This window comes from Meriones unguiculatus, chromosome 6 (assembly GCF_030254825.1).
Source record: "Meriones unguiculatus strain TT.TT164.6M chromosome 6, Bangor_MerUng_6.1, whole genome shotgun sequence".
In the NCBI taxonomy this organism is placed as follows: domain Eukaryota; kingdom Metazoa; phylum Chordata; class Mammalia; order Rodentia; family Muridae; genus Meriones; species Meriones unguiculatus.
Window position 1 is genome coordinate 113,897,736 of NC_083354.1, and position 23,609 is coordinate 113,921,344.

The 23,609-nt window shown below is 41.0% G+C and overlaps 1 protein-coding gene across 2 annotated transcripts in view; it reads left to right on the forward strand.

The window, feature by feature from the left end:
• Window positions 1-3,461: 3,461 nt before the first annotated feature.
• Window positions 3,462-23,609, forward strand: part of Sntg1 (syntrophin gamma 1) — a 647,228-nt gene continuing 627,080 nt past the window's right edge. Inside the window, exons 1-2 of one of the 2 annotated variants that reach the window (XM_060385899.1) lie at window positions 3,462-3,982; window positions 4,386-5,086. The gene's annotated coding sequence lies outside the window, so the exon portion shown is untranslated. Of the gene's footprint in view, window positions 5,087-23,609 lie in introns of both variants that reach the window. The other variant, XM_060385900.1, reaches the window with a different exon arrangement.

The window sequence follows — 23,609 nt, forward strand, 5'->3', positions numbered from 1 at the left end:
AAAACACAGCTGGTAAAACTGTTCATTCAGTAAGGTGCCCATCATACAAGCCTAAAGACCCAAAATTTATTTATATAAAAAGATAGGCATTTCAATGTGTACCTTTAATCCCACCACTAGGGAGGAAGAGACAGGAAAATCCCTGTAGCGCACTGGCCAGCCAATCTGTCTAAATGGGTCAAGTCCAGGTTCAGTAAGAGTATCTCAAAAGCTTATGCTGACAAAGATAAAGAAGGCCTGCCTGTCTACGTCTGGCTTCTTTACACATACATATACACACACATGTAAATATGTACCTGTACACACACTACACACACTTGCACATGCACACACACACACTCACACACACGAATATATCTTATTAGATCAAGAATGACAGAGGTGACAAAGAGGGCAGACAGTCACCTCCAGAAGCATGACTGTTCTTTTCATCAGCATAACTAAAGAGATGGAGGCTCTCCTTGGAGTAGAGACTGTGAGCTTGTGGAGTGGGGGTCTTGGGGTTTTACAGATGAAATAAGAGGAACTTTGGGGATGGAAGAGTCCATGTGGGGGGCAGTTCCCCTGCAGTATGGAAGTGATGGGTAGCACCAGGTTTGGTGTGTGGATTTCCTTACCAGAAGCTTCCATGGTTGGTATCAGTCAAGTCAACTTTCCTGTCTCGAGTTTCTCAGTTCACATGAGGCTTTTAAGTAATTAACTCATCACGCACCAACAATAAGAAAGCAAAATGAATAAACAGACTAAAGGAGTTTAAGTAATTTATCCAAGTAGCAGAAATAGCATTCTTTTTCAAGTGAGTCAGCACTCAAGTCAGAATTGCTTAAGAGAAAACATAAAACTCCAAGAGAATAGAATCTCTTGGAGTTTGCTGGAGGCCATGGTTGGGTGACTAATTTTCTTATATTCTCTGTCTGCTCCTTGTCACTTACCTCATTCTACCCACAAATGACATCAAGCAAATTGGACTGAGTTTTGTACCTCAGTCAATGCGAGCCCTTTGCCTTTATCTGAAACTGACTGTGCTCATTGCTCCAAGCAACAGCATGCGAGAACTCCTAGAGGCTTACCTGGTGATGACGGGTCAGCAACATCTGAGCCGATTAAAGGAAGAAAAGCTCCGCCAGTTCCTACACAGAAAAGGAGCAAAGAATGTGCCACTCAGCAACGCTTTGGTAGACAAACTGCAGAAGGACACTTTAAAATAGTTGTTTCATTCCAGAAACAATTGTCTTGAGGCATCTCTAGTTGTATTTGAAACAATAGAAACAGAGAGACTCGAATTACTAAAAAGATTGAAACTTTTAATGGAACATGGTGCCAGTATAGATGTAGTTTCTGTAGTTTGAACTCAAAACATGAAGTGAAAATGGTTGTAGATATTTGTTTACAAAAACAAAGCCCTTAAATTGCCTGTACTTGTAATCTAGTGTGAGAAGCAGCATGTAAGGGCCATGCAAGAGATGATGATAGCCTGTGTTTTGCAGGAGTATACAAAGCATATGAACATTTATTTTATTTTGTATTTTTGCAAACATTGGTGATCCCACATGATAATGAAATCAAAACAGCAGTGTGTTCCTTTAATCCCACCAGCAGGGAGGCAGAGATAGGGGAAGCCCTGTAGCACACTCACTGGCCAGCCAGTCAGCAGTTCATCCATGAGACCAAGATGACCAAACGGTTAGCAGGGCTAGAAGCTATGTGGATGGCGTTAAGGGCTGTGGCATTGCGTCCTATTGAGCTGTCACTTGGCATTGCCAACCCTTCCCGGACATGACTTCACATTCATTGTTCCCAAAAGGTGCTCAACTACTCTAAGATCCTGTCTGTGTGATACCTGTGCTGAGCGAGGCTGCGCTTAAGTTTTGTAAACTGAAGATTGACTAGGCCAGTTGAGGACTCTGGTCACTGCCTGGTCTTCACCGGTTGCTCTTCTGACTTACTGTCCGTACTTTATAGATACACTTCTATATAAGGACATTTTAGAAAAGAAACGCAACTTTTAAAAGTGATTTAAATGATTTCTTTGACAAATCTTATGCACAAGAAAATTTTCTTAAAATAGCTTTCCAATCCTCCTCAGCCTATCTGTCTCTGTTTTATTATACTCCGCATCCATTTATAGCGTCTGATGATCCACTGCATTTGCTCTTCATCATCTTTGCTCCGCATTGCTCTGTCCAGGTTGATGAAGAGGAACGTGCAACAGATCTGCTTCTTCAAGAAAAGACATCAAACTACCATAATCTGTTAGTTCTGACAGCTCAAATTAATCAACCCTTTCTTTTTCCTTGGTGGCAGGAGAGAGGGAGGAAGGGAGGGAGGATTGAGAGGGAGGCTCTGTGTTAGCATGAATCTGTGCTCTACAAAGGGAAATCTGTCCCCGTGGTTGGATCATGAAGTGCATACGCTTTCAATTAGCGACATCCCTGTGCTTCACTTGAAGGTTTTTATTTCCTGTGCTAATTTCCTACGATGATTCATGTTTCTGCATGTACAAAAAAAATAATTTAAACAATTACTCGAATCAATTGAAATAAGCATGTAACACAGCAAAGGAAACCTGTTTATTTGCAGGGATTGGCTACAAGAGACAAACACAGCCTTTGAGCAAGCTATTTTTATCCTCTGACAAAACCAGGACACCTTCTGAAACTTGTTTAGACAAACATGTATTTGTTTGTGTGGATACAAGAAACACGTGTTTGCATTGGTGGAAGGAAGTGGGAAACGCAGTTTTCCACAATCCTGGAGAATTGATATTTCCCCAGGAACTGGAAAACAAAACAGCTCTTTTAAAATCAGCCCCTAGTCCCAAACTGTATCTTTATGTCGTGCATATATCAGTGTGCCCGGGGGGGGGGGGGGCGTCACCAGCCATGTCCTTTGAACTCCCAAGTTATATCACACCCTAGAGTCAGGTTCAGACTTTGAGAAAGTGGCTGGGGGCCTGGTCCCTTGCACTGTTCTTGCGAGGGTAGCTCCAAGCAGCGTCCCTGAGCTCAGGGCTTGCCCGGGCCTCTCCCAGTGACAGACAGGAGGAGCAGCAGCTGCAAAGAATGGCCCCAGGCCAGGGAGAGGAGGTCCCGCGATTGAGGGAGGACGCTCCAGAGCTCTTCTCTGGGACTCCCTAGCTGTTCCCTGGCAGTAGCCTTGGCCGCTCGCAATGCAGCCGCCTCCGGCGCTCGTCCCGCAGCCGGGTGAACTCCGCAGAACGCCCCCTGGCGACGCGGGCTCTGCAGGCGCAGAGGCTCGGGCCGAGGGGGCGCAGAGCCACAGCTGGAGACGCGCGTGGAATCCTTCCACGACTTTGCCAGCACGGTGGCAGGAGGAGAGAGAAGCGAGCCGGAAACGGGCATCCGGCCGCAGCGGTTGAGCCCCGGTGCCCACTCGGTGCCCCTACGCCGAGCCCGCACGCCCTCTAGGTCGGAACAAACTCGGGGTGCAGAAGTCTGCGCTGCACGAGTTCTCCTGTTGGAGCTGGGGCGCTACCCAGGCTCGCCTCCCCCGGCGCTCTCCAGCTTCGACACGGTCCCTGGGAGCGCCTCGGGGGCGCAGTTTTAAGCAGCCTGCCCGTTTTCCACGCTGGGTGTTCTAACCAGCCCCAACCCCGTCTCGCCCCATTGGTGCTGCACCAGTTGCCATGTGTGGGTGGCGGAGCCCTCAGCGGCCTCCTGTAGGGCCACCAAACGCGACCCCGCGTCCAGCTCCACAGCAAGCTTCTCCGGTGGAGAGGGGTCCGCACAGCGCCGCCGGGAGCCCGGGAGTCTCGGCTCCTGCGCCCGGGCCTTGCCGGAGTGTTGTAGGGATGGCTCCGCTTACCTGATGCTTTACCCTCACCCCAGCTTTTGTGCGGAGAGACGCCCCCGCCCCTGCGGGAACCGGGGCAGTGGGCGGTGGGAGGGCCCGGGCTGGAACGCAGTCTCCTCGGCCCAGCCGCCTGCGCCGACTTCCGCGCTCCAGCCTCTAGGAAACAAAGGTATCCCTAGCCTTTTCCTGCCCCTTCCTCCGGTTTCCGCATCATCTGGCGACAATCTGTCTGTGTGTCTGGGAACTGAGCATCCCTACTCTGTCATCTCGGAATTCCACACAGGGCTTCGAAATGTGAACGTGTCTTTCTGCCCTGGCTGGGAAGCAAGATTGCGGGGGGTTGGGGGGGGGAGGAGAAAGGGGAGGGCTCCAAAATAGTCCTTCTCGTCTTATGTAATTAAGGACCCACGAGCTTTCCGAAGCACCTCTACAGTTTGCACAGTGCTCAGCTTCTCCCCTCTCCTCTCTCTCTTCCTCCCCTCTCTGCCCTGCCTCTTTCTCTCTGCCCCCAACCCCGTGCGCGCCTGTGCGCGCGCCCATGTTCGTGCGTTCTTTTTCATTTCTACCATTAGGAAACCCACTCAGAGTCACTGTGAACTCAGAAGAGGCTCAGCTCTTATTTCTCACGGATTTCTGCCTCTCCGGAAACGCTGCCAGCGTATACATATGAGAGTGTCAAGCTGGAGAGACCATTAATCCCTAAGAAATGAGACACGCAGGAGAAAAGGCAAAGCTGGAAGTCTGGAAGCAGCCTTAGCAGGGGTGTTGGAGCTGGCATCTGTTAAGGGGTCCCAGTCCCCTCGCTTCAGCACCGGAAGGAATGGACAGCGCCTCCCAGCTGGGCCGCAGCCTCCCGGACCCGGCTGCTGTCCTCGCGGCCAAGCCACTGTCCTCCCCAAGAGCTCTTAGCTGCTAAAAGGCGGTGCCGCCGGTTCCCTTCCTTGATGGACGAAAACCAGCCCTCCTCATCCTCTGACACTCATAGCAACCCGGCTCCGCGGAGTTAAAGTCTAGGCAGCAACTTCAAGAATACGTTTCTAAAGGGGGCTGGGGGCGAAATGCAGGCAGAAGAGTGGAGTCGAAGTTCTTAGAAGCACCAAGGAACCATGGGCGCTGCAGCAGGAGTTGACATACTCAAAGGCCAACAGTTTTTTAAATAAGAACGTCCCTGAGTGGATTGCGGCTGTTGTGGAGATAGCTTTGGGAGAGGTTGGAGATCCTAAACCCCAACGTTAAGAGAAGCAGGGAAGACCTCAGATCCTCTGCTCAGCAGGTATGTGATAACACTATTGTGTTCGTGTTTCAACACTCACACTAATGACTTTGCAAGGTTTAACAGGAGAGATGCAAACATTACATGTTGAGGATTAAGGAAAATGAGTATTTCTCTGGTTGTTAAAAATAATTATTCCTAGATTAGTATCTTAGAACGTCTTTTCCTTGATAAATTGGTCTGGAGTTTTACTTTTCTGGAGTGTCTTACGTGACAGAGATGACAACGATATGCACTTGACTTAAATTAGCCTAGTAAACTTTTGCCTGGACATTTTCTCACTGCTTAACCTTTGTGAATCTCTGTGTGTCTTTTTATTTTCTTTAAGACTAATGTGCACTGGTGTTTGGTGATCATATGCATTCAGTTAAAAATGATTCTGGTTGTGTTTTATCGCATTTGAAACTCAAAAAGTTGGAAATGGATGTCAACTCTTCTAATATTTTAGATAGTTATAATTTGCTAAGATACCAATATCTGATCCCTTTTGTAATCAGAGCCCACAAGTGTAGCTAATCAACAAGCTAATCTGTAGGCTAATCAACAGATATCTCTAGGCTGTTCTGTCAGCCTTGACCCTCTAGAAAGCAGGAAGTGAGCAGCTTTCTTGTCCATCTTTAAGAGAGTGGGGGTTCCCTCAACGTTCATGTAAAACATACTTGTTTCTGAGATCAATTGATAGAGACTAGTCAATTCCTAACAAACCATGAATCTTAACATGGTAATTGATTTTTTGCTTGATACCTCTTCCTAGACTCTTCCTCTAGAGCTTTAAAATTACAGCTTCCACAGTGACCTTGATAAGCATTGTGCATTAATGAAAGAGGTTTTCTGTGTAGAAGCAGTTATACAAATGTATAGTCCGTAGCTGGCATTTCAGAAAGAACTCACTCAATTCCCGTGAGCACATTCTGCTCATCGGAGAGCTTTGACTCACAGGAAGGATTCTCCTAGTCATGATGGCATGCTTAACCAAGTCTGTGGAAACAGTTTGTCTCTTGAAAAACTGCAGGAGTTCAGAAGATTTTTTTAAAAATTATAAACCATGTATAACTGAAAGTAAAATACCTCTATGTCATGGTCACACTAACACTCATGTTCTTGATTTGAACACCCAATCCTCTGAGCCAGGGTGGTACTTGTTGGTGAACCAATAGCTGCTTGTTTTATATTGACTGAAAGTAATGATTCTACTCCAAGGAACTGTCATTTTAAACTGCTACTCACCACTCACCAAGAAGCTGCTTGCATCACAGATAGAGCGAGACGCTCCCCGGGGGCATGTTTGCCCTAGATAGGTCAGAAATGATCATGAGAGGACTAGGAGGCTGCATTAATTGATGTGAATTTCTCCAATGTGCTTCTTATAGAATCCTTTTCTTTTTCTAGTCCAAGAAATGTGGAAGCAAATTGCCACATGGAAGATGTATTCAGAGAGTCACAGCATGCGACTAGACTGTGATTTTGGTTATTAATTAGTTAATGTAGACCGACTCCCCCAGTCAGTGGGGCATAAAATGAGATGTGGGAAAATGTGCTCCGGAATGAAGCCTGTGTGTCTTACGACCGCAGTTCCCTTCACAGGGGTGGAGAGGGCAGGCTTTCTCCATGTGGAACAGAAACCAAATAAAGTAAAAGTTACCTTTGCCTAATCCCTTTGCAGATGTGGTTCCTGAAGTAAATAACTCTAATTCACCACTCCAAATCCAAGAAAGCATATTGAAGCTGCTGTCTCTGGAGAAATGTAACACTGGGGTAGAATTTTTGTAAGCCTGCGTAGTAGCTGTCTAAAGGCTAATCTCTCATCACAGCTAAGTGAATAAATAAGTGGATAAACAAATAAGTGAACCAATAAAGGAGTAACAGGGTTACTGGAAATCGGCTTTCATTTTGATTCCACTCATCTCTGAAAAGATATCAACACTTCATTTGAAAAAGTGTCTCCCATGCATGGAAGCAGTCCCTGCATAGTGGAGATTTTGTTTTATATCGTAAAAAGGATGTCTAGGTTTTACGGTATCAGCTCAATTAGTATCTCAACACTAGAAGTGATTTCAGTTGTGGAACCTGTTCTAGTCTTTTCCTCTTTTTGCCTAGAGATAGCGTGGACTGCAGGTTGGAAAGAAATCATCTTTAAATTACAAATAATTATAAAAGCAGGACATAGACGCTAGGAATGGTAAATCATACCTCTAATTTAAGCATTGAGGAGGTTGCAACAGGACAATTTTGGGACGTTTGAGGCCCATATGGGATGCACAGTGAGCTGCAGGTTAGTTTGGGCTGAATATTAAGATTCTGTACCAAAAATCTGAAACCCAAACCTAAGTAGGAACTAAACCATAAAAACAAAACTATTTGACTAAACTTTTCTGTAGACTACCTAAATGTTAATTGACTATCCCAATGTAATTATAATTAATTCTAGATCATTTTACATTTGAGTTTTTATAGTTGGACTTTAATGTTGGTCATTTGTTTGAGTTTTAATACATTCAAAAACATTTAGAATATGAGGTTATTATTTTTCAGATTTAAGAAGGTCCTTTAATAGTTGGCATTGTTTTACCATTTAAAGTCTATGAGTTATAGACAATGAATCTATTCATTGCGGTCCGGTACATGAAGCAAAATCTACTAAGGAAGAAAAGAATGTTGTTAGCTAGAAATTGGCCATCATATCTTTTTCAAAACCCGTACAGTGAGCAATAGCAAGGAACTCGGATGGAAAGCACACTTAGCATTTTCCTCCTCTGCAGCTGAAGGCGCTAAACATGGCATATGCTGCAGTATCAAACATGCTATGTAGTCTGACGGAGACAAACACATGCTGTTTGGCAGTAAAATGACCAGGTTTCCGGAAATGCTGCTGTGGGGTGCAGGACAAGTCACCCAGTCCACCAATGCTTCATTTTCTTCCCTCACGTGGGGAGACTTTATCAGCCAAGAAGAAGCAGAACTTTATGTATAGACACACAAAAAATTTCTTAAATATTAACCAACTGGTTGAGTGATATGTATTTTATGGACAATTAGGAAGTGTAAATATGATACTCTGAGAGTCTCTGGGGGAACTTCAGTGTTGATCTGAGTGTTATTGTAAGATTTCTAACAGCATTCATCCACTCAAGGAAAAGTTCCCTGAAAATTGCCACACATCAAGAATACGTAGGTAAAGACTCTTGCTGAAAATATTAAGATTTCCTGATAATGCTATAGTTTTTTAAAACATCTGTTTTGGGTATAAATATCTTAAGTCAGTCAGAATTTGCTTTAAAATATTTGTTATTCAACATCTGTGCCCATATTTTCTATCAGTTGGTCAAATTTAGGTTAACATGATTCCACTTCACCCGAACAACTTTCATTTTGACTTTTGAGAACATTATTACTGTCCTTGTGTCAGAGAAGAGATTTTCTTCTCTGTGAAGGATTAGTATCTATCACTAATTGTATGGACACAGAAACCCACAGGACTCGGTAGGCTTTGAAACTCTCTGAAAATTCAAGAAGAATGCATCTGCTTTGTTTCTGGTCCGTGGGGATGGAGTGAAATGCAGATTCCGTGGGGCTGATTACTGGGACTAAAGCGCGCATGCTGTGAGGGTGCAGTCTTCATGTGGTCTGAAGACTACAGTATGTTCACATGTCTCCTCAGGAACTCTCAGGTTTCATCACACGTCACGATTTGTTTTTGTGGGGTGGCATTTGCTATGCTGTAACTGTCATTTGTACAGATTTCTAGACTATCATTTAAATATACTCATATTTAAGAAATATAAATTATCGTTTGGTGCTATACTAATTTCTAATATGTTTTGTGGTCAAATTATGATTGGTTCAGAAAATAAAAATTTTGTAATTGTTTGGATATAGAATTTTAAATTGTGAGAATCGACTTGTTTCTTATATAAAAAAGGAGTAGATACAAATAGAAAGTGAAAGAAACTCTTTTCTATTGCCTGAGAATTTTGTCTTTTATCATTGTGAAGCTTGCTCAGAATTGTAAGTACCCAAATACTCAAAGAATTAGAGATCATTCTCGTTTTCAGTAACTTGATCTTTAACTTCCCATCACAGGCAGAGTACTGAAGTTTATTAAACAGTAAAATCTGCATTAAACAATTCATTAAGTAATTGACAGTTATTTATCAAGTTTAGTTTACACAGTATAAAAATATAATATAATTACAGATTTATTATCATATAATTATTTTATTTAGCAAATATATTACCATTCATTCAGAATTTTAGCTAAGGATTTCCTTTTTTTTTTTTAAAGGAATGAATATTTGGGAGTTATTCATCATAAATGAGTAAGCAAGCAATCTTGTAGAAATTGTACCGGAATTTAACAGTATTGTGTTAAAAAGCTGTAAAACATGTTGTAAAGGCTTAAGCAAGTAAAAGAGGGTAATGCATAGAATAAATATCAACTATGGAGTACGTTCAATGAGACTGGTGAGCAAAGAGTGTTGTCTGGTGGAAACTGCATTAAGCACATACCACATCCGGGTTCCCATATGCTTTTATTCCATTCGTGGTTACACAGTCTTGGGCAAATCTATCTGTTTACTAGCTTATGGGAATTCTTGAACTGTTGTGCCCATCAGGAAAGTATAGGGAGAGCAATGGAAGGTTTATGTGAACTCATAATTCTTCCTCATGCTCTAGTACCCTCATGATGGGCAGAATACAAACTTAGGACCCATTGTCCCATTCCTTGCTAGATTACACTGCAGACAACTGGATTCAGTTGTAAAGACTGTACCCCGCAGCTCATCTTCATTTTAAAGCAGAGCAAGTTCTTTCTTTCTTTCTTTCTTTCTTTCTTTCTTTCTTTCTTTCTTTCTTTCTTTCTTTCTTAACATAGGACATTTTTTTCTTTTTAAAAATTATTTATTTATTTATTCCAATTTATTCACTTTGTATCCCTGTTGCAGCTCCCTCCCTTGTCTCCTCCCAGTCCCACCTACACTCCCTCTTCTCTCCCTATGCCCTTTCCCTAGTCCCCTGATAGGGGCAATCCTCTTCTCCTAAGGCTGGCTGCATCATCTTCTTCTGTGGCCTGGCAGGGCTGCAACCCCCAGGGGAAGGTGATAAAAGAGCCGGCCACTGAGTTCATGTCAGATCTTCAAAGAAGAACTAACACCAATACTCTTCAAACTATTCCGCAAAATAGAAACAGAAGGAACATTACCAACCTTATTCTTTGATATCACAGTCACCTTAATACCTAAACCATACAAAGACCCAACAAAGAAAGAGACCTTCAGACCAATCTCGCTATGAACATTGACACAAAAACACTCAATAAAATACTCGCAAACCGAATCTAAGAACACATTAAAGATATCATCCACCACGACCAAGCAGGCTTCATCCCCGTGTGCAGGGGTGGTTCAACATATGAAAATCCATCAATGTGATCCACCACATAAACAAATTGAAAGGAAAAAAAACCCCACATGATCATCTCGTTAGATGCCAAAAAAGCATTTGACAAAATTCTACACCAGTTCATGTTTAAAGTTTTGGAGGGATCAGGGAAAGAAGGTATATATCTAAACATAGTAAAAGCAATATACAGCAAGCCTATAGCAGAGCAAATTTTCATGGCAAATGCATCTCGTTCACTTCTAACCCCCCTCTGTCCTTCCTAGTTTTGTCTTCTTTTACATCTCTTTGGCTTATTCTAGGTTAGCATAATTCCTGTTTCAAATCCGTTTCTTTCCTTTTTTTTCTTTTTTTCCTTTTTAACTGTCCAAACCAGGGGACTTGACTACTAAGACTTGAGTGAGTCTTAGTAAAACCCCACTGACCAAGGGGACTACGTGACCTTTAACTCCCTGTGGTTGTCAGGGAGAAGTGCAGCACAGTATAAGATGGAAAAGAATCACACCCTGAGATCCGGTTGATTACTCTAACAAAGATTTCCACGTTACTTATATTCACTTGTGATGATCAGCAAAAGCAACCTCATTGTTTGCATTTCTCCTGAAAGTTCACTGATCTTAGTGAAGAGTTAAGGTGAAATTCTCAGTGGACTTCCACTACATGAACCCACACATTGTTATTCAGACAATAACCAGATTTGTTATATGTGAGGCCTGCTGCAGATTAGCTATTAATCCTTTGACTTCCTGACATCTTTTAAATTTTGAAGTTAAACCCTAAAAACACACTGATCTCATTGCTTGCACTTAACACCAAAGTGTAATATATAGGTTGACTCTGCAGTCAGTGTAAGTTTTCTCGTGGTAGTCTAATTTAGTAATTCGCTTATTACATTAAGGGTATAGGTTGTTCTTTTTCTTTCTTAGCACAATTAAGGATGATTCTCATTAACTATAAAACAAAATTCTCCTGTCTACCTAGTCAGTTTATTTTTAATTTATATATTGTACTTTCATTCTATGAGAGTGAATTTCTGGGCAGTGTCTTAGAGAGAGTGCGTTTCATTGCTGTGCGAACACATCATTGAACATAATAAACATAAACCAGGAAACTTAACACTGTCTTTTCTTCTATCCATCAAATTATTCTGTGGTATTTGACACAATGTTATGACTTCTAGAGTACAATTTTAGGGCACCTTATGTAGTTTTGACAGCAGGACTGTGAAGCTGACTCTCATTACTAGTGTCATATGTTATGACTGAAATTGAGTACAGGTAAATTGTTTTAACATACAAGTCAACCTTACAATTTTTCCTTTTATTATTATTATTATAATTATTATTATTTTGCGATTATTCACTTTGTATGCTGGTTATAGCCTCCTCCCTCATCTCTTCCTCATCCCACCCTCCCTTTTCCTCCCCTATCCCTCTCCCCTAGTCCACTGGTAAAGGCGGTCTTCCTCCCCTACTGTCTGAACCTAGCCTATCAGGTCCCATCCGGACTGCCTAGATCCTCTTCCTCTGTGGGCTGGCTAGGTCGCCCAACCAGGGAAAGTGACCAAGGAGCAGACAACTGAGTTCATGTCAGAGACTATCTCTTCTCCCTTTACTAGGCAACCCACGTGGAGACTGAGCTGCCTATGGGCTATATCCGCACAGGGGGTCTAGGTCCTCTCCATGCATGTTCTTTGGTTGGTGCATCAGTCTCTGCAGCCCTCCTGTCTCTGGGCCAGCTTCTTTTTTGGCTTTGTTGGTCTCTTTGTGGGGCTCCCATCCCTTCTGGGACAGCTGCCTGGCCTACCTGGGTCACAAACCATGACTCAACTCTACAATTTAAGGATGACTTTTTATGCTTTTCCTGTTTTTACTTGTGGTTTAAGAAGAACTCTTTCTTCCTTCATTTTGCTTATTACTTTAGTCCCTTTAAAATTATTTATATTATTTTAATTGTGTGTATATATATTTGTTGGGGGAGTTGTGTGTTCACATGAGTGCAAATGCTTATTCAGAGGAATTAGATCCTTTTGGAACTGGAGTTACAGGTAATTGTTAGCCACACTTTGTGGCTGATGGGAAACAAATTTAGATCCTTTTAAAGAGCATGTTCTTGACTGCTGAGCCATCTCTCCTGCTCATATGCTTCCTCTTTTCAGATTGTGGTGATTTTTTTTTTTAAATAGCAAAAGGAATGAACACAGAAGCAAATGCTACTGAAACTGTATTTTATTGAGTTTCTATTTGGGTGACTGAGTTACTGGAGATATTGAGATGTGCAAGGATCTTGAAAAGGACATGCACTATCTTGACTTCAACAGCACGATCAAGTGTTGAAAGCCATCATTTGGGAGCATGACTCAGTCGTAGTGGGCCAGGCTTAGTGCTGTTGCAGAGTCCAGATCTATGATAAGAACAGCTGTACTCCATGGAATGAAATGCAGAAACTGTCAATCAAAACTGGATGAATAGATGCCATCAGGTCACAAAAGAGAACCAAGTGTGAGAGCCAACTGACTATGTGTATGCTTTGTACCTGTTAGGTCAGTGGTTATATTCTGTCCTTGTAAAGTATTATTCAGAAGGCTTTAAAAACTTGCCAGTGATGTATGGTTGCTTTTCCTCAGAATGGTAAAACTGACAAGTCCAATGCAGTTATCTGAATGGAGATACTGCTGAAGCTGTGGAACTCCATAAGCTATTTGAGAAAATGGAAGAAAAAAACGTGGATGAGCAGAATAACCCACTTTTCAGAAGGAAGAAGAGATAGGAGGAAAGATTATGAGAAGAGAGCACCTAGGAAAGTACACAGAAGAAAGACAAGAGCAATCCTCCAAGAGAAGGAGGAAAGGAATTTTTATGAGAATGAGTGCACAGAGCTAGGCCATGTTCTCTGTGCTGTCCTCTTGTTTTTCCATTTTAAGGTGACCTTGGCAATGGTCACATTGCATTTTGGGAAATGCAAGCATTTGCTAGTAATGGGGATCTAATGATCTAATGACAGGATATATATATATATATATATATATACACACACATATGCATATATATGTATATATATATATATATTTAAACACACACAGGAGGGAATTTAAATATATTTTGTTTTCTCAGAGTTATTTGCTCATTTCTAGGTAATCATGTAAAATTCACATGAAAGACAAGTAACAAGTTTCCTTAGTCAGTACTGATTTTACTAGTAACATGTTATTGACTTGAAACATTAAAAGCAATGTGGAAAAGTAATGTGTCTCCTTTTCTTATTTTCCATTTGAATCCATTATAGAAACAAATATGCTATTATTTTTCTTTGTTTTCAATGCGGAAAACTTAGAAAAATTCTCAATAGACAGAATGAGCTCAAATCTCATTCCCTGCATTTTTGCTCACATTAAAGTTTTTATTTCTTTTCTTTTCTTTATTATCTGTGTGGGTGAGAGGACATATGCACATCTATGAATGTGTGTCCATGCATTAATGTAAACACGACACATGCCTCATTGGAAGTTAGAGAACAACTCAAAAGTATAGCAATGGATTCTCTCCCGTCATTTGTGGCCTAGGGATTGAACTGATCATCAGGTAAAGCATGTTTGCCCTGTGACCCAGAAGGCCAAGAGAGGCTAATTCCATAGGAACAGTTAGCAATCCCCAGGTTGTTCAGGCAAAAAAATGTAAATTTTTATTGGTCTGATGCTCAGGTTTTTTTCTCGAACCACTTAAATTCCCTGTGTAACAGTCTAGCTTTATCATGAATCCTGCAGGAGTAAATTATCTACTTTTCTAGGGGCCAATTAAGTTTTCTAAATCAACAATGTACCATTTAGCAAATAACCTTTCAGTACAATAAAAGACTCCCCAAGAACCCTAAGGAGTTAATGTACCACCAAACGGTGGGCAATTTATTCCATCCTTGCTGAGAGACCAGACAGCTGAAAGCATTAATGGAAACAGAGTAATCACAGTGGAGCACAAAGCCACAGCCTACATCATGTAGGCTGGGGTGGTCCTGACCGCTGTGGAGGGGGTACGGGAGGTGGCATGAGGTACTCTTACCTGTATTCTTCCAATCAGCAGCCAGAGAGGTCTCAGAGGCAGTCCTACAGGTCATGTGTGCACACTACCTGTGCACAGGGAAACATAGATAAGTGAGCAACCTGTGGTCTCAAAGGTTTATATTCAAGTATTCCTTTTGAAATAACCAGCACCCTTATTTTCTAGGCAGTGAAAATTGGCTATCTATGTCTTGACCATGTGTGCGAAATGGAATAATTTATTGCCTCTGAATTAAAAAGAATTACATGTAGATGAATGTCCTAACTGTAATCCTTTTGGATACAACCTTTCCCATGAAGGTTATGAGATGAGAAATGTAATGACTCAGGCTTACCTGTTATTAGTTACTATTATTTTCTGTTGCTGTTGCTGTTCTGCTGGAAGAATCTTGAGCTCCAACTAGAAAATGATTTTCTGTTCTTTTTCCTTTAAACTATGGCTGTTCTTAAAAAACATGAACATAAATCAATATCAGATATCTGACAAATTTTAGAACATTGGCAGAATTACGAAGGAATGCTGAAAAATGTAATTATGCATAAAGAGAAGCGACTGTGCTGTAACACAATTTCCATTATTCTCAGCAGCCTTTTTCTCAACAATGAAATTTCTTTGGAATCTTGTCCTACTTTCATTTTAATCTGAAACTCTTTTTGGGAGACGATAGGGGTAAATAAGCTATGTACACAGAATAATAATTAATCAAATTCTAGAAACAAGACACATTACTTTTACGATCATATAAAGCTTTGAACAGGGGATTTTTTTTTTCATGCTACAAAATCAACAAAATTGCAAACCACACAGTTTTCTTCTTTGATATGAAGCCGCAAAGTGTTTGCATAGGAGCCTCGGTGCAGTGTGCTCAGATAAGCCAATCACTGTTCCTCTACATGCAGAGCAAGGCTGAATTTTAAGAGCCTGAAGCTTAGGAGCAACATGGCACTCATAAAAAAATTTAAGTGTCAATTTGAGACTATCTCATAATTATTCCTAATGAATGTGGACTTTGAACATTTAGACTAAGGCAACTACGTGGAAATTAAAAAAAAAAGGTTGGCATGTAATGAATTACTTAGCATTTCTTTTTGTAAAGAATAAAAGCTTTCTGGCTGGCAATGAAGGATTTGTGATCTGTATGGCAGTATTTTGAACAAGGAGATCTTTTATAAATGCTGTCCTTGTATTTAGGAAATGATTATGGGATGCAGCTGCAGGATTTAATGGCTTTTAATAAGATATGTTATAAAATGCATTAGCAATAAATGTCTAACAGATGAGAACCAAGACATTAAAGCATCATTAGATGTATATGTTGGTTGGTTAAAGTAATGTGCTTCTGTAATACTGGTGGGTTTGTAGCTTTCTAGGGTATTTTGAAGAAAATTTCAAGGCAAATAGATTTTAATGATTAAGATTAGTATAGAGATGAAATCTGCTAAAAGCAACAAAGTTTCAGATATACATCTTATAAAGGATTGGAGCACTCAAATTTCAATAATATGTAGAATTGTAAAAGAATTATCACATGTAGTAAACTAAAATATGATATTTCAGCAGTTTTTGATTAATTAGTGTTTCATTAAGAAAAAAAGATATACTGCATAGGAGAAAATAACTTACTAAAAAATCTTTGTTTCCCCTTTTTCATGCTTCATTTACTACAATTCTTTTCTTCAATATCAAGTTGCCAGACTACTCAAAGGAGGGCAAGCGCAGCTCATCACTCAGAGACTTCTTTTTGGTAGTTATTTGTTTATACAGTAAAGATTCATTTTAAAAGACTAAGGTTGATCACCAAGTTAAAAAAGATTAGAGTGCAACAAAGCATAGCAAAGTCCTTGTCCAGTCAAGATGTCGTCACCAGACAGGGCTGGAAATTATTGTTCTATCCAGTGGACCCTCAGAAAATATTTGCTATTCGGTAAGCTCAATGATTAGTTCATGCCTGAGTTTAAAGAGAACCATTCACTTAATGATTATATTCAAAGAATGGCGAAAGCTGAATTAGTGGGAATGGACACGTGCTTTTTATACTGTAGCAGAGAAAAGGGAAATGAGTGAAGGATCCAGAGACAAGCAGGGCAGGGGGCAAATTCTCCCAAGTGAGGCACAATAATGTTGGATTTAGACAATCGCTGAATTTCATATTTTCTTTTAAGTTCGAGTTTGAGATCATTATAAACTTTAAGGAAATTATAGAGACAGTTTCTTGTGGGATCTCATCAATCATGCCTTGATGTACTGTCTTATATAATCAGAGTTTGGAGTTAGACTCAGGAATTGATATTTGTGTAACACTGTAAAAATAGAATGTATCCCTTCTTTGGGTTTCACCATTGTTTACCTGGCGTCATCTGCATCTATGAGTATGTATTTCTGCATAATTACTCCACATGGGATTCTCTAGGATCATGTTAATTATGTAGATACATAGTGCTTTATCAACACAGGGATTTTCTCTTTCTCGTGTGGCTCAGTCCACACTTCTCTGTTTTGTGTCTCTGTACTTCTGCTTTGAGATGACTATATTAACGGGATCATTTAGTATCTAGCATTCCATATCTACTAAGCCATTGTCTTGAGACACAGGACTTTGCACATATAAGTAGCTTGTGCTTTAGTAACTGAAAACCTTCCAATATATGGATTTGCTAGTTTGTTTGCCTGTTGACTAGTTGAAGGACATTTGTGTGGCTTTTAGTTGAGATGAATACCTAAAAAGCTATTACACACATGCACCTAAGCTGGTTTGTCATACAGTAACATAAATGAAAGTCTTCCTTTCTCTCTCTGTCTAACTGCTGTCCATCATTTCAAGGATGTTAGCAATAGATGTCGAGCAGGTTGGCGATGTACTTAGATCCTTTACCCAATCATGCTCCGCCGCATTCAAATGCTGACTTTCCACTACTGAACAGTAATCTCATGCAATACTAGTTTCTTGAGGTCTGTAAGCACCGATTTCTGATATATAGCAGGTATAAAACAGAATTTTTAAAATAAAAGCCCGATACAAATATTGGCATATTGATGTGTTAGGAGTCTCAGTGCCATATTTCCTCAATTTTATAGTCTCCTACACATATCACATCCACAAAAGAGAATGAGTTTGAAAAAAAAATTAAAAATCTGTACATACTGTGTCCAAATAAGTGTTATTTAGAATGTTTATTCTTAGGAATGTCACAAATACACTTATAAAGTTGTACTGCATATTGTGCTATAAAATAAACTATCTCAAACTTAAAATTACTGCAGTACTAAGGCACATATTTTCATCAAGAGTTGTGTTATTTCTCTTCTGGGCATTGACCCAGAGCCTCACACATGCCCAGGAAAGACTCCACCTTTGACCTCCCCTTAGCTCTCACCAAGAGATTTGTTTATGTAGAGATCATGCATGCCAACGTGGCATGAAACTCATGTTCCCTCTACCTCAGCTGGGATTACAGATTTATATTAAAATAGGATTCAACTAAAAATAAAATAAAAATTACTAGTATTTTTAACAAATGGTTTTGGAACACCTGAATATCCACATGCATTAACAACAACAAAAAATATTCTGAACTTTATCCTTCCCTCCTAAATTAGCTTACAATGAGTCTTCAGCATAAATGTAAAACACAAAACTAACAATCTCCTTAAATTAATGTAGATGAAAATCTGTACAACCTTGGATATATCAGTGACTTTTTGTGATATAGCACTAAAGACACTATCCGAGCAAGAACTATTAGATAGTCTGCACTCACCAAAATTAAAAGCTTCTCTGGGGAACCAATTTGAAGAGCACAGGAAGGCAAGCTACTACGTGGGAAAGGAAATTTACAGCACTCCACCTGATAAGGGAGTATTATCCAACACGCATAAAGAACTCTTAAAATATAAAAATAAAAATCAGCCCAATCAAAATTATGTAAAAGAATTAAAAAAAATAAAGACGATATCACAAGTGGCAGCTAAGCATGTGAAAATGTTTTCCACACCATATGTAATCAGAAATATAATTAGAATCGAACACTAAAATAATAAATACTAGTACAACTAAAATATTTACTGAAATAAACAAGTAAACTAGAAAATTAAAATGGACGAATAAACTAGAAAATTAAAATGGACGAATTCCAAAGCACTGACAATACTGAAGAGGCCATACAAAAACAGGAGCTCTCAGTGCTGGTAGGAATGGCCCAGCAGTAGACAGGTTGGCAGTTTCTTCTAAGTTTAACCATATGTTTGCTGAAGATGCAGAAATCATCCTAATAAATTGAAAAACTTATCTACACACAAAAGTTTCACAGGACTCTAGATAGCAGGTTTATTCATAAATAGCAAGCATTGGGCAACCAACATACCCCCAATGAGGTGAATGGCTCCAGAAACTGTAGCACAGACACACAAAAATATACCACGTGAAACTAAGAGTACTCACGTGGGTCTATATCCACAGATTGGTGCAGCTTTTAACCTTTGTCAGCAAAGCTTCTCGCTGTAGTGGTCATTGTAGAGCAGCATTCTATTCACTGGGGAAAATAAGCAACTGTGAAGGCCAAGCCTTAGATGGGATGTCCATTCCAATCCCCCCACCTTCACAGCTTAGGGAACATCGAGTAAAAGGTGCAGAAGGAATGCTAAGAGCTAGAGGCGTGCTGTGCAATGCTATCATCCTCAAACCACACGTGTGTCTTACACATGAACCCACAGCAGCAGAGGTCATCCACGTAAGACCTCCAATCAGATCCAGCCAGCAAAAAATTCCAAGCATGGAGAAGGGAGGGCATCCCAGGGCCATGCCCCTGGCTGAGGAGCTGTTGGCAGTTGAGTGCTGGATGAAGGAGAGTAATTTTTATTCAAGGGCATAGTCGCTGGAAGGTTGTCCATGCTCCAGTGGATGGCCACATGCCCAATGGTTTGGGAAGAGGGGGAATGATCATACAGAGCACAGGGAGTTTTGAGGGAAGTGACACAAATCTATGGGACAGTGACTGTAGACACACGTGTTCACACGTTGTTTAAGCCAACAAAATATGCAACACTGAGAACAAACCCTAGAAAGCTGCATCAACCGGAACAAACAGATGAGGCTTTGGGTGGGAGACATCAATCACAGGAGGGCTTTGATGGGAGCAGAGCACTTAGGAGAATTTTGTATTTTCTGCTTTTTTTTGTGTGTGTGTGAATGCAAAACTTCTCAGTTGGTAGAATGCCTGCCTAGCATGACAAAGCCCCGAAATCACTGCTAGCACTGAACACTGCTATAATTCTGCACACCTCCAATCCTATCGCTTAGGAAGCAGAAGCAGGAGGATCGGGCATTCAAGGGCAGCCTGGGATACATGAGATTCTATCTCAAAAAGTCTTTAATTTTTTTCAAAACTAGAAAGTACGCATATGTTTAGAAATTAGTATTTTACCTGTAACACAACAGAATCTTTTAAACAAAACAATAATACCACACACAAAAACTTGTAGAGCACAGATAATTTAAAGGTAAAGTCTTAAATATTTTTTAGAAAGTTAAAAAGGTTAAAAATGGCTAAGGACAGCAATATATATATTCTAAATAAATAAAAAAATCACAATGCAAAATCGAAGAAAGGCAGAATTACATTAATTAATATAATAATGCAATTAATGTAAAAAAAGAAAAAACAAAACATAGAAAAGTTAGCAGAGGAAAGGTTGGTTCTTTAACAATTTAAGACCAGTCTATGATTTGCCATTAAGGAAAAGGAGCATGTAAATAAGTAATAGGGGTAGTGAGAAAGAGGAGTACACTGAGGATAAAATGCATTCTGTAGATAACAGTGGCATATGAAACAGTTTACAACATGACGCATCTTCCATTTGTAGCTTACGGATTGTAAGAAAGCACAACTCAGTGAAGAACAATGAACACGCGATTCACTCCTCTCTGAGTGCACATCGACTCATTCTGATCACCTCATGAACAGGCAGGAGACCAGCCTCTGCATTGCTCTTGGTGGCCAAATGCTGGACTTGTGAACTGCCCTGGGCTAGGACTGGCTGGAGCAGACAAGCATGGTGTTCATAGCTTTAGGGAGTACCATTGCCCAAATGTCTGGCATTATGGCATTCACTGAGATCCCCTGTGCTTCAAGATCTCCCCTACAGTGGTCTGGTGAGTAGCTGTAATAAAAAGAAGCAAGCGGTCCAGGCAGGAGTAAAGCCATCTCATGCAGGAGCCTCCTGACTGCAGCTGTCATGGCTGTAGTTATTAGAGCTTGAATCTGGCTGAGATGCCTAGGCCATAGGTATCTTATTAAGCACCTCCCCTTCATTTTAGCTCATCTAATGGAGTGTTGCCTGAAGAGGCAGGACATTGAAGACCTGACCAAAAGGGAACAAAACCCAGAGCAGACAACCAGAAATCTCTGTGGGCAAGCAAGGAATTGAATTGTTACGGAAAGGGAAATCAAAACTCCCATTCCATATAGCTTTAAAAATCAAGTTGCACTGAGTAGTTAAAGAAAATATTCAAGAGAATATAAAAAGAAAGGCTGTCGTGAATAATATTACGGTTGACTATGAAATGTGTCCAGCAGGTTTGAGCGTTACAATCTTCCCAGCCAGAGGGGCTGCTCTCCTAGCTGGTGGAAACATTGAGAAGTGAGGACTTGTCTGAGCAAGTATGTCACTGGACTGTGCCTTGAAGATTATCTGTGGTCCCTAGTCCCTTTCCTTCTAGTGGCTTCCTGTCCTTCATGGAATTTGTATCTGACACATATTGCTTTTCCATGCTGAGTTGCTCCAAGCCCGGCATCACTAGAGCAAAGGACTACAGCCTGAATCTAGAAGCCATTAGTGAAACAAATCTTTCCTCCTTTGAGGGTGTTCTCCAGGTACTTCAGTCATAGAAGCATAACACCGATAAACACTTGAGATTTGAAATTTGTCTGCTTGTTCCTGAAAAGAATCAAACGCGGTACCCGGTACAAAAAAAGTATTAGCAAACCACATCCAAGAAAGGTAAGTGTGATCCTCATGACTGAATTACATCTCTATCAGCGAGGCAAAACCATCATAATTATTTATAAACTCCCAGCTCTTAATAACTCTGAGAGGGCCAACGAGTGGGTTGGAACACTTGCGTCCAAATCTGGTGATCTGAGTTTGATCACATGGTGCAAGGGGAAAACTGGCTCAAACAAGTGCTCCTTGACCTCCACGTGTACGCTGGCAAGCATATGCCAACAAGTGTGCGTGCACGCACACAAAGGAATAAATGTGCTTTCTTAATCTGATGAAGTATACACAGATACATGCGTATTCATGTATACACATATATCTGAGTTATTCAGTAGTATGTTATACATAGTTAATATATTCATAAATACTCCAGAAATTGGCACATTTTATTCGTTTTTCAGGCTACCATAGGAAGTAATGGCTGTTATTGTGGTATTTCAGTTCATATGTATCATCACATTTTGTTCCCATGAAGTTTCCTTCCTCATTGTCTTCCTGGTGCTTTCCACCCCTTTCTGGCTGTTTCTCTTTCTTCAGATAGAACCATTTCCTGCTTCATTATCATCTGTGTCCCGTTACCCTCATTTCCCTTTGTTGTTAAGCTTCTTCCTCCCAACCTACAAAATTCTCTTTAGTTTTATTCACTCATATGAACACACGCATGCAATTTTTCTCTCCCCAACTCCTCTCCACCTCTCCCACAGCCAACTCCATGTCCTTTCTTCGTCACTTTAAAAACAACCAAAAACCTCAAATGAAACCCACAAAGAAAACACACACACACACACACACACACACACACACACACGCACACACACACACACACACACAAAGACCAAACAAAAATGAGACAAAGAATCTACACAAATACCATTGGGTTCATTTAATTGTGTTGGTTATGTAACGGTGGGCATGAGGCCTATCTTGAACTGTGGTTAATGTGCACAGTGAGACTGCATCACTATTTTTTCCTTTGCAAGCAGGTCTCGGTTGGTTAGGAATGAGAGCCCACGTCCACGTGCCCTTCCCAGTGCTGGGACCCAGTCTGACTAGAACTTGTGCAGTCACAGTCTCTGTGAGTTCTTCTGTGTATCAGTCCTGTTGTTTCTGGAAGACACTCTTTCCCTGGAGTCATTCATTGCCCCTGTCTCTAAGACCTTCCTGACGCCTCTTCTTCATAGATCCCTGAACCCTGAGGGGAGGAATTTGGTGGAGATATCCCATTTAGGGTTGAGTGCTCCAGAGTCTGTCTAACCATGCACATTTTCCAGTTGTGGCTGTCTTTGTTCATTCCCCGATACTGCAAGAAGAAGCTTCCCTGAGGATGGCTGAGCACTGATTTATGGGTATAGCAGAATTTCATTAGGAGTAATTTTGTAGCAATAAAATCTTTTCTTTTTTAAAATTTATTTATTTATTTTATTAATTACAGTTTATTCAGTTTGTATCCAAGCTGTGGCCCCTCCATCATCCTTTCCCAATTCCACCCCCTCTCTCATCTCCTCTCATGCCCCTCTCCAAGTCCACTGATAGGGGAGGTCCTCCTTCCCTTCCATCTGACCCTAGCCTATCAGCTCTCATCAGGACTGGCTTCTTTGTCTTCCTCTGTGGCCTGGTAAGGCTGCTCTCCTGGATCCCTGACAGGGGGAGGTGACCAAAGAGCCAGCCACTGAGTTCATGTCAGAGACAGCCCCTGTTCTTCTTACTAGGGAGCCTATTTGGAGACTGAGCTGCCATGGGCTACATCTGTGCAGGGGTTCTAGGTTATCTCCATGCATGTTTTCTTATCAGAACAATAGCACTTGGTTTTTCCTAGACCCATGCCTATCTAGTCTCAGGTTCTTGGCCACCGTAGCAGTGTCAAGCATGGGTTCCCTCTTATGGAATGGGCCCTTAAACCAGCAAGAGAGTGTTTGGTCACTCCCACAATGTTTGTTCCACTATAGTCGGGTCACTGCTGCGGGTCACAGAGTTTGTAGCTGGCTTGATGGTTCCCTTTCTCCCCTGGCAGCATGCTGAGTTACTTCCAGAACCATAAATGTTGGCTAGTAAGGTTGAAACCTCCAGTTAGGCAC